Raw genomic sequence first — 19,969 nt, 5'->3', positions numbered from 1 at the left:
AATTCCTCTGCCTCCGCCGTATCTGCTCCCAGGTGGACCAGTTCCACCACAGAACACACCAGATGGCCTTCTTCTTTAAAGACCGCAATTTCCCTTCCCACGTGGTTAAAGATGCCCTCCAATGCATCTCGTCTACATCCCGCACCTCCGCCCTCTGACCCCATCCCTCCAACCGTAACAAGGACAGAACGCCCCTGGTGCTCACCTTCCACCCTACCAACCTTCGCAAAAACCACATCATCTGACGACATTTCCGCCACCTCCAAACAGACCCAACCACCAGGGATATATTTCCCTCCCCACCCCTTTCCACCTTCCGCAAAGACCGTTTCCTCCGTGACTACCTGATCAGATCCACGCCCCCTACGACCCACCCTCCCATCCTGGCACTTTCCCCTGCCACCGTAAGAATTGCTCCCACACCTCCTCCCTCACCTCTATCCAAGGCCTGAAAGTAGCCTTCCACATCCATCAAAGTTTTACCTGCGCATTCACCAATATCATTTATTGCATCCGTTGCTCCCGATGCGGTCTCCTCTACATTGGGGAGACTGGACGCCTCCTAGCAGAGTTCTGTAGGGAACATCTCCGGGACACCCGCACCAATCAACCACACCGCCCTGTGGCCCAACATTTCAACTCCCCCTCCCACTCTGCCGAGGACATGGAGGTTCTGGGCCTCCTTCACTGCCGCTCCCTCACCACCAGATGCCCGGAGGAAGAATGCCTCATCTTCCGCCTCGGAATACTTCAACCCCAGGGCATCAATGTGGACTTCAACAGTTTCCTCATTTCCCCTTCCCCCACCTCACCACAGTTCCAAACCTTCAGCTCACCACTGTCCTCATGACTTGTCCTACCATCCTATCTTCCTTTCCACCCATCCACTCCCCCCTCCCCCCCGACCTATTACCTTCATCCCCTCCTCCACTCACCTATTGTACTCTATGCTACTTTCTCCCCACCCCCACCCGCCTCTCACTTATCTCTCCACCCTTCAGACTCTCTGCCTGTATTCCTGATGAAGGGCTTTTGCCCGAAACGTCGATTTTACTGCTCCTCGGATGCTGCCTGAACTGCTGTGCTCTTCCAGCACCACTAATCCAGAATCTGGTTTCCAGCATCTGCAGTCATTGTTTTTACCTGGATACTGAACATCCCAGGTTTGAAGGGTTTTAGTACTCTGAATCCCACAGATGAAACAGCGTCTCTATTATTCCTGTTATCTATCATGGAGGTCTTAAATGGTGGTATGCAGGAGAGGCTAGACCAGCCATTATCTCTGGATGAGCTGACCAAGGCTGTTGAGTCCTTAGAAAAGAATAAAACTCTCAGCAGCGGCCGCTTACAGGCCAAATGATACTTGGCTGTGTGGGCCAGGATCTGTTGGGGGTGTATGACAGTATGGCTCTGGCAGGTACCTTGTACGAATCCATGAAGGGAGGCAGCATCACCCTCACCGACAAGCGGAAGGGGAAGAGGGAGGAAATTAGAAATTGACAGTCAATATCATTGCTGAATTCAAACTACACAATCCTGTCTAAGGTCATCAGCAAGGGTAGGTCTGGTCTGGGATCAGTAATTCACCCCAACCAAACCTAAGCTGCACCAGGCAGGATGATCTCTGAGATTCTCGCAGTCCTCAGGGATATGGGCAGGCGGTTGGACACTTGCTTCAGCAGCCTGGAACAGGAGAAGGTCTTTGACAGGACACCACACATGTACATACTCTCCAAAATGGTTTTGGGGAGAGAATCTGCAATTAGATCCAACTGCTCTATGCCACATTAATGCAGCCTCAATCAACAGGTGGAAATCAGACAGCTTCCTGATCAGGTCCAGAGTCAGGCAGGGCTGCTTACTCGCTCCTGACTTGTTTGTGTATTGTTTCAAGCCTTTTGCTGAGTCCATCAGGAAAGTTATGAGCCTGAGAGGGATTACTATTCCAGGAGTCCTGCAGGTCAAAGTCTCCCTGTACATGGATAAAGTATTTTCTGCTCGGGTCTGCTGTCAGTGTGCAGACTCATGAGCAGCTGCAAACAGTTCAAGCTAGCCTTGGAAGTGGAGGTAAATCGAGGCAAGAATAAGGCCACGTTCTTTGGGAACTGGGCCGACTGATCCTTCAGTCCCTTCACCGACAGAACAGGTTACCCAAAGATGCTGGAAATATGGTTTGTAAAGGCTGGGGTGGGTATGCACAAATGTTTGGGAGGAGTGCATTGCCAAAGTGAAGCAGAAACTAGTCTTTTGGGAGCACCATTCTCTCTCCATTGTGGGTAAAAACCTGGTCATCAGGTGTGAGACACTCTATCTGTTGTTGTACATAGCACAGCTCTAGCCCATTCTCCAAAACTGCACTGTTTCAGTCACATGAGCCACCTTCCATTTCATCTGGAAGCTAAGATGGGCTGGTTTTGCAGAGTCTCCATGTACAAAACTCTGGAAAAGTGGGTTAAATTAATGTACCCAACGTTTTTCTCATCCTGGTCGGTCTGTGCTACCACAGACTGCCCTTGAAGTGGCTGCAGAGAGGTTGAGATTGTCACACATCTCCTTCTGGAATGTACTTTTCAAAGGAAGCCTGAAAGAAGATACAATGGTTTGTGTTGCTGTTCATCCCGAGCAGCCACGTGATGTGGATTGATGTGCCCTGGGTATCATGGATGAGAAGATAGCTAAAAGATAGGAAACAAAGGATAGCTATAGATGGGCATTTCTCAGATTGGAGACATGGTGTACTGCTGGACAGGAAAACAAGTCAGGCAGCATTGGAGGAGCAGGAAAATCAATGTTTCGGGCCAGAGCCTTTCATCAGGAATGAGGCTGGGAGCCTCAGGGGTGGAGAGATAGATGGGAGGGTAGTGGGGCTGGAGAGAATGTAGCTGAGAGTGTAATAGGTGGATGGAGGTCGGGGCAAAGGTGGAGGGTGGAGTGGATAGGTGGGAAGGAAGATTGACAGGTGGGACAGGTCATGAGGATGTGGCTGAGCTGGAAGGAGAACTGGGGTAAGGTGGGGGGAGGGGAAATGAGGAAATGGTGAAGTCCGCATTGATGTCCTGGGGTTGAAGGGTCCCAAGGCAGAAGATAAGGCATTCTTCCTCCAGGCGTCAGGTGATGAGGGAATGGCGATGGAGGAGGCCCAGGACCTGCATGTCTGAGGCAGAGCGGGAGGGGAATTGAAATGTTCAGCTATGGTGTGGTGGGGTTGATTGGTGAAGGTGTCCTACAGATGTTCTCTAAAAGCGGTCTGTGAGAAAGCATCATGTCTCCCCAATGTAAAGGGGACCACATCGGGAGCAATGGATACAATAAATGGCATGTGTGGAAGTGCAGCTGAAACTTTGATGGTGACCTGTCCATCACCTTTCCCATCTATCTGCTCCACCCTCCTTTCCGACCTATCACCTTCTCCCTCACCTTTACTTACCTATCACATTCTCAACTATCTTCCTCACAACCCCACCCCCTCCCATTTATCTCTCAGGCCCCTGGCCAACAAGCCTCATTCCTAATGAAGGGCTTATGCCCGAAACGTCGAAACTCCTGCTCCTTAGATGCTGCCTAATCAGCTGTGCTTTTCCAGCAACACAGCCTTGACTCTGATCTCCAGCATCTGCAGTCCTCACTTTTGGGGTGAGGGTAAGAACGTGGGAAAAGATGTATCAAGTCCTAAAATTGTTGAACTCAATATTGTATGTTGAAAGCTGCAGATTCCCTAAATGAAGTGCTGCTCTTCCAGCTTGCACTGAGCTTCACTGGAGCTCTGCAGCTAGCCTGAGACAAAGATGTTGGCCAGGGAACATGATAGAGTGTTGAAGTGGCAGGCAGCAGGAAGCTTGGTGTCTCTTTTGCAGAGAGACATAGGTATTCTACAAAACGCTCACCTGGTCAACAATTCATTTCCTCAGAGGAGACCATCCTGTGAACAGTGAATGCAGAAGACTGGATTGAGTAAAGTGCAGGTAAAGCACTGCTTTACCTGGAAGGTGTGTTTGGACCCTTGGAGACTGAGGAGGATGATCCTCATGTTACACCTTCTGTGATTGCAGGGAAGGCGCTGTGGGGCTGTGGGGTATGTTGAGTGGAAAGAATGAGTGGACTTAGTTGTCCCGGGGGAATGATCCTTTGGGAAGGCTGACAAAGGTGGGGTAGGGGGGCAGTGAGCATATATCTAGTGGTGATGTCCTGCTGGAGGTAGTGGAAATGGTGGTTAATGATCCGCTGGAGTGGATGCTGGTTGGATGGTAGTTGAGGACAAGGGGAAACCCATTGTTGTTGTGGGAGAAGAGAAGGGGTGAGGGCTGAAGTGTGGGAGATGGGTCAGACCTGGATGAAGGTCCTGTTAACTATGATGCTGGGAAATCCTCAGTTGAGGAAGAAAGTGAACGTTTTGGAGACCTCCTTGCCAAAGTTGGCATCATCGGAACATATGCAACAGAATCAGAGGAACTGGGAGAATTGAATAGAATTATAGAAAACAACATGTGAGGATATATAGTCAAGGGAGTTATGGGAGTAGTGGGTTTGTAATAGATATTAATGGCCTGTCTATTCCTAGAAATGGAAACAGAAATGTTGAGGAAGGGAAGGGAGGAGTCAGAGATGTACCAGGTGAAAATGGGGGTGGGGTGGATATTGGATGCAAAATCAATAAACCTTCCCAATTCTCGATGAGACAGGTAAGCAGCATCAATGATTTCATCAACATGCTGGAGTTAAAGTTGTAGGTGAAGGCCAGAATAGGACTGGAATAAGGATTGAGAATGCATAAGGCATGATTAGAAAGTTTGCTGATGACACAAAAATAGGCGATATCGTGAATAGTGAGGAAGGTTATCAAAAATTGCAGCAGGATCTTGATCAGCTGGGGAAGTGGGCCAAGAAATGGCAAATGGAGTTTAATATAGGTAAGTGTGAAGTTTTGCATTTTGGAAAGTCAAATCAAGCCAGGAGTTTCATGATGAATGATAGGGCCTTATGGAGTATAATGGAACAGGGGGACCTTGGAGTTCAGGTGCATGGTTCTCTGAAAGTGGAGTCACAGGTAGATAGGACAGTGAAGATGGCTTTTGGCACACTGGCCTTCATCAGTCAGGGCATTTAGTATAGAAGTTGGAAAGTTATGTTGCAGTTGAACAGGGCCTTGGTGAGACCACACTTGGAGTATTATGTTCAGTTTTGGTCACCTTGCCATGGGAAGGATATTAGTAAACTGGAAAGAGTGCAGAAGAAATTTACAAGGATTTTGCCATGATTCAAAGATCTGAATGAAAGGGAGAGGTTGGACAAGCTAGAATTTTTTTCTTTAAAGGGTAGGAGACTGAGAGGGGAACTTAGAAGTATATAAGATCATGAGAGGATAGAATTAATGCACTCAATCTTTTTCACAGGGTTGGGGAATCGACAAGTCCTGTTGAATCTATTCTAACAGTCACTGCATCAGAGGTCAGATCAGTATTCTTTTGTGTGAATCCAAGGAAAGTGACGGGACCAGACGGAATACAGGTCATGTACAGCATGTACATATCAACTGGCAGAGGTCTCCTCTGACATCTTCAACCTTTCCCTGTAGCAGGCCACATCCCTGCCTGTTATAAGAGTGCCAACATCATCCCTGTGCCTAAGAAAGCTCATAAAGCATGTCTCAATGACTACCACCCAATGGCCCTACCATCAGTGGTCAGGAAGTGCTTTAAAAAGCTGGTCATGGCATTAATCAATTCCAGCCTTCCCACTACTCTTGACCCACTCCAATTTGCCTATTGGACCAACAGATCCATGTTAGATGCCATATCACTTGCTCTTCACTCCTCCCTAGAACATCTTGACACCAAGAACAGCTGCGTAGGAATCCTACTTTGACTATAATTCAGCCTTCAACGTGAGACTGATTAAGCAATTAGTGATCTCGGTCTACACAACAAATACTAGACTAATGCCATTTACAAGTTCGTTGAGGACACCACCATAGTCAGTCGAATCTCAGATGGCGACGAAATAAACTACAGATAGAGGTGAAAGACCTGGAAAAATGGTGCACTGAGGACAACCCTAGCTCTCAATGCCAGCATAACCAAGGGACTCATTATTGACTTTCGGTGGGATGTTACTCAAGCCCCCCTACACAATAACAACACAGAGGTGGAATGAGTGGAGAGTATCAAGTTCCTGGGAGTGGTCATCTACAACAAGCTTTCTTGGACTCTGCATGTGGATGCACTGGTTACAAAGGCCCAACAACGTCTCTTCTTCCTCAGGCAGCTGAGGAAATTTGGCATGACGGCAAATACCCTTGCCAACTTTTATAGGTGCGCCATCGAGAACATTCTGTCTGGGTGTATCACTACCTGGTATGGCAACTGTACCATTCAAGATCAGAGACAGTTACAGGGAGTGGTGAACTCAGCCCGCACAATCACAAAGGCCAACTTCCCATCGATAGAATCCACCTGCCAGGCCCACAGTCAAGGAAAGGCCACCAGCATTCTCCAAGATCCATCCCACCCTGGCAATGCTCTTCTACAACCTCTACCATCGGGAAGAAGGTACAGAAGCCTGAACACACTCACCAGCTGGTTTCAAAACAGTTTCTATCCGGCTGTTGTTAGAATACTGAATGGACTTACAAACTCTTTGCATTCACCTGTATCTGTGTTTTTGTTTTTGCTGCTGTTTACCTATTATTTACTTATCTATGTTAGTTAACTCTGTGATCTATCTGTATTGCTCACTTGATGAAACTTTTCACTATGCCTCAGTACACGTGACAATAAATTCAATTCAATTCAATTCGAGGACGAGAGGATATCAGTTTAAGGTTAGAGGGGAAAGAATAAAAGGGAACCTGAGGGGCAACTTTTTTCCACAGAGGTTATTATGCATATGGAATGAGCCACTAGTGGAAGAGGTTGAGGCGAGCACATTAACAACATCTAAAAGGCATCTGGACAAGTACATGGATAGGGAAGGATCAGAAGGATATTGGCCAAGTGCTGGAAAATGGAGTTACTGTGGATGGACATCTTGGTCGGCATGGACCAGTTTGGGCCAAAGGCCCTGTCTCTGTGCTGTAGGACTCTATGACTCTATGACTCTGCTCCACTAAGAGACCAGTATAACTAGGGCCCATGCGGGAACCCATGGCCACCCTTCTGCCTTGATGTAAGAGGAGTTAAAAGAGAAGTTGTTCAGGGTGAGGATGAGCTCAGCCAGGCGGAAGAGGATGTTGGATAGGGATGGTTCAGGTCTTTTTTCCAGGAAGAAGTAGAGAGCCCTGAGACCATCCTAGAGTGGGGATGGACTTGTAAATGGACACGTTCATAGTGAAAAGGAGTTGGCTGGAGCTTGCAAACTTGAAATTCTGAAACTGACATAAAACGTCAGAGGAATTGCAGATGTAAGTGGGAAGAGACGGGACAAGAGGAGAAAAAACTGAGTTGAGGTAGGAAGAGGTGCATTCTTACTCCTTCCCCCCATTTGCCGCCCTAATTTGTAAAAAAACTGCATAAAAACTAACTTTATCCTGGCCACCATCCAAAAACGGGTCAGTGGATCCAAAATGTTAACACTGATTTCTCTGTACAGATGCTGCCAAACCTGCTGAATTTTTCCAGCAATTTCTGTTTTTGTGACTGACTTCCAACCTCATTGCTTGAGAGTAATGTGTTTGAGGAAGTCTTAAGTTGAGCAGAGGACATTACAGCACAGGAACAGACCCTTCAGCCCACCATGTTTCTGCGGATCATGACGCTATTACAAACTAATCCCACCTGCCTGCACATGGTCCGTATCCCTCTGTTCTTGCCTGTTCATGTGTCTGTCTAAATGCCTCTTCAACTTTGCTACGGTATCTACTATCATTACCCTCGGCAGTGCTTTCCAGGCATCTACCACTCTGTGTAAAAAAAAACCTGTCTGGTACATCTCCTTTATCATTGTCCCTCTCACCTTAAAATATGCTCCCTAGTATTTGACATTTCCATCCTGGGAAAAGGACTCTGATATTCCACTCTATCCATGCCTCTCATAATCGTACATTCTTCCATCAGGTTGTACATCAGTATCTGATGCTCTTCTGAAAGGCTTCATCCTTATGAAGGACTTATGCCAGAAACATCAATTCTCCTGCTCTTCAGATGCTGCCTGAACTGTTGTGCTTTTCCAGCACCACACTTTTCGACTCTGATCTCCAGTGTCTGCAGTCCTCACTTTCTCCTGAAAACAATCCAAGTTTGTCCAACCTCTCCATCTAATACACTCCAATCTAGGCAACATCCTGATGATACTCTTCAGGACTCTCTCTAAAAAGCTGCATTATTCCTATAGTATTGCAACCAAAACTGCACATGGTATTCCAAATGTGGCCTAACCAATGTCTTATATAGTTTTGTAAGATGAAGCAAAAATCCCCATTATCTAAAATATTGATCAAGGGCCTGGACTTTTATAACATCTAAAATACTGGACAAAATCCTGCCCCTGCTCTATCCATCTTTCCAAAATGGCCACAATATCGAAGTCCCAGGTACCAATCTATGCTGCAAGTTCACTCACCTTATTCCGGATGTTCCTAACATTGAAGTATACAAACTCCAAACTATGTTATTGTGGTTCTGTTCGCCGAGCTGGGAGGTTTTCTTGCAAATGTTTCGTCCCCTTTCTAGGTGACACCTTCAGTGCTTGGGAGCCTCCTGTGAAACGCTTCTGTGCTGATTCTTCCGGCATTTATACTGGTTTGAATCTGCCGCTTCCGGTTGTCAGTTGCTGTCCGCTGCAGTGGCCGGTATATAGGGTCTAGGTCGATGTGTCTGTTGATAGAATTTGTGGATGAGTGCCATGCCTCTAGGAATTCCCTGGCTGTTCTCTGTTTGGCCTACCCTATAATAGTGGTGTTGTCCCAATCAAATTTGTGTTGTTTGTCATCTGAGTGTCTGGCTACTAGGGATAGCTGGTCGTGTCGTTTCGTGGCTAGTTGGCCACCTATTTATCCTATCCAAGCCCCTCATGATTTTATAAACATCTATAAGTGTTCAAGGTTTGTGCGAAGATTTGTAGCTCGGGTTCTCGTTGTTGTGGTTCTGTTCGCTGAGCTGGAAGTTTTTGTTGCAAACGTTTCGTCCCCTGGCTAGGAGACATTATCAGTGCCCTGGAGCCTCCTGCGAAGCGCTTCTTTGATGTTTCTTCCGGTATTTATAGTGGTCTGTCCTTGCCGCTTCCGGGTGTCAGTTTCAGCTGTCCGCTGTAGTTGTTGGTATATTGGGTCCAGGGCGATGTGTTTGTTGATGGAGTTTGTGGATGAATGCCATGCCTCTAGGAATTCCCTGGCTGTTCTCTGTCTGGCTTGCCCTATGATAGTAGTGTTTTCCCAGTCGAATTCATGTTGCTTGTTGTCTGAGTGTGTGGCTACTAGGGATAGCTGGTCGTGTCGTTTCGTGGCTAGTTGGTGTTCATGGATGCAGACCGTTAGCTGTCTTCCTGTTTGTCCTATATAGTGTTTTGTGCAGTCCTTGCATGGTATTTTGTAAACTACATTAGTTTTGCTCATGTTGGGTATTGGCTCCTTTGTTCTAGTGAGTTGTTGTCTGAGCATGGCTGTTACATCAGGAGCGTTTCTGAACAGACAGCCAGACTACTGCGACCGTTAGGACTCATAACGGCACACAAACCAACAGCCACTCTCAGACAACAACTTACTAGAACAAAGGAGCCAATACCCAACATGAGCAAAACTAATGTAGTGTACAAAATACCATGCAAGGACTGCACAAAACACTATATAGGACAAACAGGAAGACAGCTAACAATCCGCATACATGAACACTAACTAGCCACGAAATGACACGACCAGCTATCCCTAGTAGCCACACACTCAGACAACAAGCAACATGAATTCGACTGGGAAAACACTACTATCATAGGGCAAGCCAGACAGAGAACAGCCAGGGAATTCCTAGAAGCATGGCATTCATCCACAAACTCCATCAACAAACACATCGACCTGGACCCAATATACCAACCACTACAGCGGACAGCTGAAACTGACACCCGGAAGCGGCAAGGACAGACCACTATAAATACCGGAAGAAACATCAAAGAAGCGCTTCGCAGGAGGCTCCAGGGCACTGATGATGTCTCCTAGCCAGGGGACGAAACATTTGTAACAAAAACTTCCAGCTCGGCGAACAGAACCACAACAAACATCTATAAGGTCACCCCTCAGCCTCCAACACTCCAGGGAAAACAGCCTCAGCCGATTCAGCCTCTCCCTGTAGCTCAAATCCTCCATCCTTGGCAACATCCTTGTAAATCTTTTCTGTACCCTTTCATTCTTCACAACATCCTTCCAATAGAAAGGAGACCAGAACTGCACACAATATTCCAAAAGTGGCCTAACCAATGTCCTGTACAGCCACAACATGACCTCCCAACTCCTATACTCAATGCTCTGATCAATAAGAGAAGCATACCAATGCTTTTTTCAGTATCCTATCTACCTGTGATTCTACTTTCAAGAAACTATGAACCTGCATTCCAAAGTCTTTTTGTTCAGCCACTCTCCCTTGGACCTTATCATTATGTGTATAAGTCCTGCTCTGATTTGCCTTTCCAAAATGCAACACCTCATATTTATTAAAATGAAATTTCATCTGCCACTTTTCAGCCCATTGGCCCATCAGTTCAAGATCCTATTGTACTCTGAGGTAACCTTCTTCGCTGTCCACGTACACCTACAATTTTGATGCTATCTGCAAACTTACTATATACCTTCTATGTTCACATCCAAATCATTTACACAAATGATGAAAAGTAGTGGACCCATCACCAATCCTTGTGGCACACCACTGGTCACGGGCCTTCAGTTTGAAACATAATCCTCCACCACCACACCTTATCTTCTATCTTTGAGCCAGATCTGTATCTAAGTGTCTAGTTCTCCCTGTATTCAATGAGATTTAACCTTGCTAACCAATCTCCCATGGAGAACCTTGTCAAGTGCCTTACTGAAGTCCACATAGATCATGGCCACTGCTCTGCCCTCATTAATCCTCTGTTACTTTTTCAAAAGATTCAATCAAGTTCGTGAGACATGATTTCCCACACACAAAGCCAAGTTGACTATCCCTAATCAGTCCTTGCCTTTCCAAATAAATCCTGTCCCTTAGGATTTCCTCTAACAACTTGCCCACTAATGACGTCAGGCTCACTGGTCTATACTTCCCTGACTTTTCCTTACCACCTTTCTTAAATAGTGGCACCACATTAGCCAACCTCCAGTCTTCCGGCACATCACCTGTGACGATCAATGATACAAATATCTCAGCAAGGGGCCCAGCAATCACTTCCCTAGCTTCTCACAGAGTTCTCGAATACACCTGATTAGGTCCTGGGGATTTATCCACTTTTATGTATTTCAAGCCATCCAGCACTTCCTCCTCTGTAATGTGGACATTTTTCAAAATATCACCATCTATTTCCCCACATTCTGTATCTTCCATGTCATAGTCATGCCCTTCAGAAGGGAACACAATGGACAAGAGATTTAAGGGGAGATAATGGGACACATAACCTGTATAACTTATAGCCCTGATCTGACCTGAGGGGAGATCTTTTCAACAATATGTTTCTGCAGAAACATATCTTTACAGGTTTCCAGCCCCATCAAGGAGCTTCGGAGCCAAGAACCACAGAGGGTGAACAAAGGAGCTGAATCAGGAAGCCAAACCAAAAGCATCATCAGAACAAAGGACATCCGAGAGGAAAGAAACCAACCAAGCACTTTCTGAACAAGAACTTTCAAACACAGGCCCATTCCAAACCAAGAGAATCGATGGCAAGCACCTCAGCAACCAGTTACACTTCAAAACTGTGTTTTCTCAGTGGTGAGCTGAAACTACCGAGACCCCAAAGTTTCCAATCTAGCTAGTAGGAGGAGAGGGCGGATGGTGACAAAGCATTTCCTGATGAAGGGCTCCTGTCTGAAATGTCAATTTTCCTGCTCCTTGGATGCTGCTTGACCTGCTGTGCTTTTCCAGCACCGATCTAATCTTGACCCAAAGCAGGGAACCCCAAGAGTAGGAAGCCTGATTAAAGTTTTTGTGATTAAAACTGTTGTTTAGGTTCTAATAATGTTTAATCTGTTTTTAATTTAATAGTGTATTTAGTTACTGTCCTCTGTGTAACTGAAAGTGTTAATTTCACTGTTTCATGCTTTTACCTGTATTTCTTGTTTTATTCTTACCTTTTGTATTTAAATAAATGCAGAGATTCTTTTGCCCTGAAACATCTGTTCTTCATTTCACATTCCCTAAATGAGGCCAGTGTCAAAACCAGGGATCTGGGGTTGATTCGAACCACCTAAGATCAGCAAATTACTGATTGCAAACCAGAACCCTACAGAATGGCGACCACTGCAGAACATGAACAGAAGGAATGTGATGTGGTAGAGGGTGTTTCAGAAACAAGGTTGCTGATGGAGGAGAAGATCTGCTCTCATGTGTTTAAAAAGGCAAATATATAGAAGAAATGAGTCCTTAACCTCATGAATGTTGAGTGTCATGGGGAAACAGCAGTGCAGTGGATGGACAGCAAGGAGCTTAAGTCCTCCATAGAGAAGGCAATCTGTCTCCTCTACCTCCAGTTACGTGTCCGGGTGTTAGACAGAAAAGTCAGGGAGCTGAAGGTAGAGTTAAGGGTGGCAGAGGAAGGCTCTAGCATGAAGGCAAGTCTAGGACATGCAGGTCCTGGGCCTCTTCCATCTCCAAACTGTTACCACCCTACGCCTGGAGGAAGAACACCTCATATTTTGCCTTGGGACCCTGCAATCACACGGGACCAATGTGAATTTCAACAGTTTACTCATTTCTCCTCCCCCCACATTATCCCAGTCCCAAGCCTCCAAACTTGGCACTGCCCTCCTGACCAGTCCATCACCTTTCCCATCTTTCCGCGCCACCCCCATCTCCGACCTATCATCTTCTGTATTGCATTCTCAGCTACCTGACCCCCCGGCCCCACCCCCCTCCCATTTATCTCTCAGCCCCCCGGTCCACAAGCCATTCCTCATGAAGGGCTTGTGCCCGAAACATTGATTTTCCTGCTACTCGGATGCAATCTGATCTGCTGTGCTTTTCTAGCATCACACTCTCTGCTTCATATAGCATGCCTATGACTTGGTCTGGGATGACACACCACCCATTGTTTGTCACTAATCATCCTCATTGTTACCTAATCATTCTCCCAGGCTGACCACTATCCACTCCTTTGTCCGTCCAACTGTTCTTCTCTGTCTTTGGGCTCTATCTCTACCTATCATTTACTCCTTACTCCCTCCACCGTCCCTCCACCGCTTCCCCCCCCTCCCCCCCAACCCCTCCACTTAATTTCTGTATCACAACCAACTTTCTCCTAGCTACTATCAGTTCTGAGGCTGAGTCACTGGACCTGAAACATTAATTCTGATTTCTTTTCACAGATGCTGCTGGACCTGCTGAGTTGTTCCAGCAATTTTGGTTTTTATTTATGGTCAGACTTCAACTCCCTTTGACAAAGCAATGTCAAGAGTCGTTGATTAATCCATTTGCTCCCTTGTACAATAAAAGTAATACATTGGCTGTCCTCCATAACTTCATCTATAGCCAGAGAGAAATTGAAACTTTTGCAAGGGCTCCTATTATTTCCTCCATTACCTTAGTCACCAAACTGGGCTTCATTGCACCTGTCCCTGGAGATTTACAGAAAGATAGATGACAGGAGCTGAAGTCGGCCATTCAACCCCTCGTACCTGCTCCCCCATTCAGTGAGATTATGGCCGATTTTGCTCTTGATATCCTCATCAGTTATCTACTTTTAAGCCTGCTAGAAAAGTCAGAACCTCCCCTCTGTCTAAGCCAATTTATTTAATTGTATCACAGACTCTTTCTCTGATTTCAATTCCTTTATTGTTGATCTCATTAGTGAACACCAACCCAAAGTATTTATTTAGAACCCTCCCAATATCCTCCAATTCCATGCACAAATTGCTTAAATGACCCTACTCCTGATCCCTTGATTGTTCTATTATCTTTAACATACTTACAGAAAAACTTAAGATTGTCTTTTATTTCACCTCCAGTACCCTTTCCCGTTTTAGAGCCATAAGGATGTACAGCACAGAACAGACCTTTCGGTCCAACTTGTCCATGCCGAACAGATGTCCTTTTCTCTGAGAAGGTGACCAAATGGGTGGATGAAGGTAAAGCAGTCGATGTGGTGCATATGGATTTCAGTAAGGTGTTTGATAAGGCTCCCCACGGTAAGCTATTGCACAAACTACAGAGGCATGGGATTGAGGGTGATTTAGCGGTTTGGATCAGAAATTGGCTAGCTGAAGGAAGCCGGGGGGGTGGTGGTTGATGGGAAATATTCATCCCGGAGTTCAGTTACTGGTGGCATACCGCAACGATCTGTTTTGTGTCCAAGGCGTTTGTCATTTTTAGAAATGACCTGGATGAGGGCATACAAGGAGGGGTTAGTAAATTTGCTGATGACACTGAAATCAATAGAGTGATGAAGGATATCGTAAGTTACAGAGAGACATAGATGATCTGCAGAGCTGGGCTGAGATGTGGCAAATGGAGTTTAATTCGGAAAAGTGTGAGGTGATTCACTTTGGAAGGAGGAACAGAAATGCAGAGAACTGGGCCCATGGTAAGATTCTTGGTAGTGTAGATGAACAGAGAGATTTTGGTGTCCAGGTAAATAGATCCTTGAAAATTGCCACCCAGGTTGATAAGGTTGTTCAGAAGGCATATGGTGTGTTAGCTTTTATTGGTAGAGGGCTTGAGTTTTGGAACCATGAAATTATGCTGCAGCTGTACAAAACTCTGGGGCGACCGCACTTAGAGTATTGTGTACAGTTCTGGTCATCACATTATAGGAAGGATGTGAAAGCTTTGGAAAGGGTTCAGAGATTTACTAGGGTGTTGCATGGTATGGAGGGAAGGTCTTACAAGGAAAGGCTGAGGGACTAGAGGTTGTTTTTGTTAGAGAGAAGAAAGTGGAGAGGTGACTTAATTGAGATATATAAGATAATCAGAGGTTTAGATAGGTTGGACAGTGAGAGCCATTTTCCATGGATGGCAATGGCTAGCACGAGAGGACATAGCTTTAAATTGAGGGGTGATAGATATAAGGCTGATATCAGAGGTAGTTTATTCAAAGAGTAGTGGGGCATAGAATGCACTGTCTGCAACAGTTGTAGACTAGCCAACTTTAAGGGCATTTAAATGGTCAATGGATAGGCATATGGATGAGAATGGAATAATATAGATTCAATGGGCTTCAGATTGGTTCCACAGGTTGGCGCAACATCGAGGGAAGAAGGGTCTGTATTGCACTGTAATGTTCTATGTTCTAACCTAATCTCATCCCATTTACCAGCACTTGGCCCATAAACCTCTAAACCCTTCCTCTTCATATACCTATCAAGATGGCCTTTTAAATGCTGCAATTGTGCCAGCCTCTACCACTCTGGCAGCTCATTCTGTACACATACCACCATCTGTGTGAAAAATCCGCCCTTTAGATTCCTTGTATATCTTTCTCCTCTCACCCTAAACCAATGAACTTGAGTTCTGGACTTCTCAACCCCAGAGAAAGGACCTTGCCTAATTAGCATATCCATGCTCCTCATGGTTTTATAAACCTCTATAAGGTCACCCCTCAGCCATCGATGCTCCAGAGAAAACAAACTCAGCCTATTCAGCCTCTCCCTGTAGCTCAAATCCTCCAACCCTGGCAACATCCTTGTAAATCTTTTCTGAATCCTTTCAAGTTTCACAACATTCTTCCAATAGGAAGGAGGCCAGAATTGCACACAATATTCCAAAGTGGCTGAAACAATGTCCAATACTGTTGCAATATGACCTCTCAACTCCTATACTCAATGCTCTGACCAATAAAGGAAAGCATACCAAGCACCTTCTTCACTATCCTATCCACCTGCAACTCCACTTGCAAGGAACTATGAATTTGCATTCAAAGGTCTGTTTGTTCAGCAACACTAGGTGAAGGTGAGGACTGCAGAAGCTGGAGATCAGAGTCAAGATTAGAGTGGTGCTGGAAAAGCACAGCAGGTCATTTATGACAGAGATGAGGAGGAACTTCTTCACCCAGAGTGTGGTGGCTGTGTGGAATGCTTTTCCCCAGAGGGCCATAGACCGTAAGACCATAAGACATAAGAGCGGAAGTAAGGCCATTCAGCCCATCGAGTCCACTCCGCCATTCAATCATGGCTGATGGGCATTTCAACTCCACTTACCTGCATTCTCCCCGTAGCCCTTAATTCCTCGAGACATCAAGAATCTATCAATCTCTGCCTTGAAGACATTTAGTGTCCCGGCCTCCACTGCATTCTGCGGCAATGAATTCCACAGGCCCACCACTCTCTGGCTGAAGAAATGTCTCCGCATTTCTGTTCTGAATTGACCCCCTCTAATTCTAAGGCTGGGTCCACAGCTCCTAGTCTCCTCGCCTAATGGAAACAATTTCCTAGCGTCCACCCTTTCCAAGCCATGTATTATCTTGTAACTTTCTATTAAATCTCCCCTTAATCTTCTAAACTCCAATGAATACAATCCCAGGATCCTCAGCCGTTCCTCATATGTTAGACCTACCATTCCAGGAATCATCTGTGTGAATCTCCGCTGGACATGTTCCAGTGCCAGAATGTCCTTCCTGAGGTGTGGGGACCAAAACTGGACACAGTACTCCAAATGGGGCCTAACCAGAGCTTGATAAAGTCTCAGTAGCACAACGGTGCTTTTATATTCCAACCCTCTTGAGATAAATGACAACGTTGCATTCGTTTTCTTAATCACGAACTCAACCTGTATGTTTACTTTAGAGAATCCTCGACTAGTACGCCCAGATCCCTTTGTACTTTGGCTTTACGAATTTTCTCACCGTTTAGAAAGTAGTCTACGCTTTTATTCTTTTTTTCCAAAGTGCAAGACCTCGCATTTACTCACGTTGAATTCCATCAGCCATTTCCTGGACCACTCTCCCAAACTGTCTAGATCCTTCTGCAGCCTCCCCACTTCTTCAGTACTACCTGCCTGTCCACCTAACTCCATATGATCGGCAAACTTCGCTAGAATGCCCCCAGTCCCTTCATCCAGATCATTAATATATAACGTGAACAACTGCGGCCCCAACACTGAACCCTGCGGGACGCCACTTGTCACCGGCTGCCATTCCGAAAAAGAACCTTTTATCCCAACTCTCTGCCTTCTGTCAGACAGCTAATCCTCAATCCATACCAGTAGCTCACCTCGAACACCATGGGCCCTCACCTTGCTCAGCAGCCTCCCGTGTGGCATCTTATCAAAGGCCTTTTGGAAGTCTAGATAGACCACATCTACTGGGTTTCTCTGGTCTAACCTACTTGACACCTCTTCAAAGAATTCCAACAGGTTTGTCAGACACGACGTCCCCTTACTAAATCCGTGTTGACTTGTTCTAATCAGACTCTGCTCTTCCAAGAATTTAGAAACCTCATCCTTAATGATGGATTCTAGAATTTTACCAACAACTGAGGTTAGGCTAATTGGCCTATAATTTTCCATCTTTTGTCTTGATCCTTTCTTGAACAAGGGGCTTACAACAGCGATCTTCCAATCATCCGGGACTTTCCCTGACTCCAGTGACTTTTGAAAGATCTCAACCAATGCCTCCGCTATTTCCTCAGCCACCTCTCTCAGAACTCTAGGATGTATTCCATCGGGGCCAGGGGATTTATCAATTCTAAGACCTTTTAGCTTTTCTAGCACTTTCTCTTTTGTAATGGCAACCATACACAACTCAGCCCCCTGACTCCCTTTAATTGTTGGGATATTACTCATGTCTTCCACTGTGAAAACTGATGCAAAGTACTTGTTAAGTTCTCCTGCTATTTCTGCTATTTCCTTATCTCCCATCACTAGGCTTCCTGCATCAGTTTGAAGTGGCACAATGTCTACTTTTGCCTGTCGTTTGTTTCTGATGTATTGAAAGAAACTTTTACTATCATTTCTAATATTACTGGCTAGCCTACCTTCATATTTGATCCTCTCCTTCCTTATTACTCTCTTTGTTATCCTCTGTTTGTTTTTGTAGCCTTCCCAATCTTCTGATTTCCCAGTGCTCTTGGCTACTTTATAGGATCTCTCTTTTTCTTTAATACATTTCCTGACTTCCTTTGTCAGCCATGGCTGTCTAATCCCTCCCTGGATAATCTTTCTTTTCTTGGGGATGAACCTCTGTACAGTGTCCTCAATTATACCCACAAACTCCTGCCATTTTTGCTCTATTGTCTTCCCCGCTAGGCTCTGCTTCTAGTCTATTTTTGTCAGTTCCTCTCTCATGCCCTCATAATTACCTTTATTTAACTGTAACACCACTACATCCGATTTTGCCTTCTCTCTTTCAAACTGCAGACTGAACTCTACCATATTATGATCACTGCTTCCTAAGTGTTCCCTTACTTTAAGATTTTTTATAAAGTCTTGTTTATTACATAGCACTAGGTCCAGAATAGCCTGCTCCCTTGTGGGCTCCATGACAAGCTGTTCCAAAAAGCCATCCTGTAAGCATTCCATGAATTCCCTTTCTTTGGATCCACTGGCAACATTATTTACCCAGTCCATCTGCATATTGAAGTCTCCCATGATCACTGTGACCTTGCCTTTCTGACATGCCTTCTCTATTTCCCGGTACATGTTGCGCCCCTGGCCCTGACCACTGTTAGGAGGTCTGTACATAACTCCCATTATGGTTTTTTTGCCTTTGTGGTTCCTCAATTCCACCCACACAGACTCCACATCATCCGATGCTATGTTATTCAGTGCCATAGATTTAATTTTGTTCTTAACTAACAAGGCAACCCCATCCCCTCTGCTCACCTCCCTGTCTTTTTGATAAGTTGAAAATCCTTGGAGGTTTAACTGCCAGTCCTGAACCCCTGTAACCACGTCTCTGTGATGCCTACCACATCATAATCATTCACTATGATCTGTGCCATTAGTTCATCTGCTTTTTTATGAATGCTACGAGCATTCAGGTAAAGTGCCTTAATGCTAACTTTATCATTAGAGATATTGGAAGTCATAAGATGTCCTAAGTTATCCTTCCTTTTTGCTGCATTCCCAGTCTGCCTCGAGTTTAAATCCACCTGCACATATGCTATCCTGTTGCTTATCTTTCCACTTAACCCCATACTCCCTGTCGCTTTCACTTTCCCTTCCCCCCAACTCAGAAGTTTAAAGTCCTACTGACCACCCTATTTATCCTCTTCTCTAGAACATTGGTACCTGATCGGTTCAGGTGGAGACCGTCCCAAAGGTACAGATCCCCCCGTTCCAAAACTGATGCCAATGCCCCATGAAGTGGAATCCTTCTTTCCCACACCAATCCCTTAGCCACGTGTTTACTTCCCTAATTTTCTTGTCCCTATGCCAATTGGCACGTGGCTCGGGCAGTAATCCAGAGATTATTACCCTTGATGACCTGTACTTCAATTTCCTTCCTAGTGCTTCGTAATCCCCAAACAGGTCCTCCACCTAGATTTGCCTATGTTGTTAGTACCAACGTGGACCACAACAACTGGATCCACCCCCTCCCACTCCTATATCCTTTCATGCCGGTCGGAGATGTCCTGCACCCTGGCACCGGGCAGGCAACACACCATGCGAGACTCCCGATCCGGCTTGCAAAGGATACTATCTGAACCCCTAATTATAGAATCCCCTACTTGTCTATTTGCTCCCTCCTCTTGAATGGCCTTCTGCACCATGGTGCCATGGTCAGTTGGCTCATCCTGTCCAGAGCCCTTTTCCTCATCCGTACAGGGAGCAAGAATCTCATACTTGTTGGACAAGGTCAAGGGCTAAGGCTCCTGCACTCCTGAACTCAGGTTTCCCCTACCTGGGCAGTGGAGGCCCAGTCTCTGAATTCA

The sequence above is a fragment of the Hemiscyllium ocellatum genome, chromosome 13, assembly GCF_020745735.1.
Source record: "Hemiscyllium ocellatum isolate sHemOce1 chromosome 13, sHemOce1.pat.X.cur, whole genome shotgun sequence".
In the NCBI taxonomy this organism is placed as follows: Eukaryota; Metazoa; Chordata; class Chondrichthyes; order Orectolobiformes; family Hemiscylliidae; genus Hemiscyllium; species Hemiscyllium ocellatum.
This window is presented reverse-complemented; position numbering follows the sequence as displayed.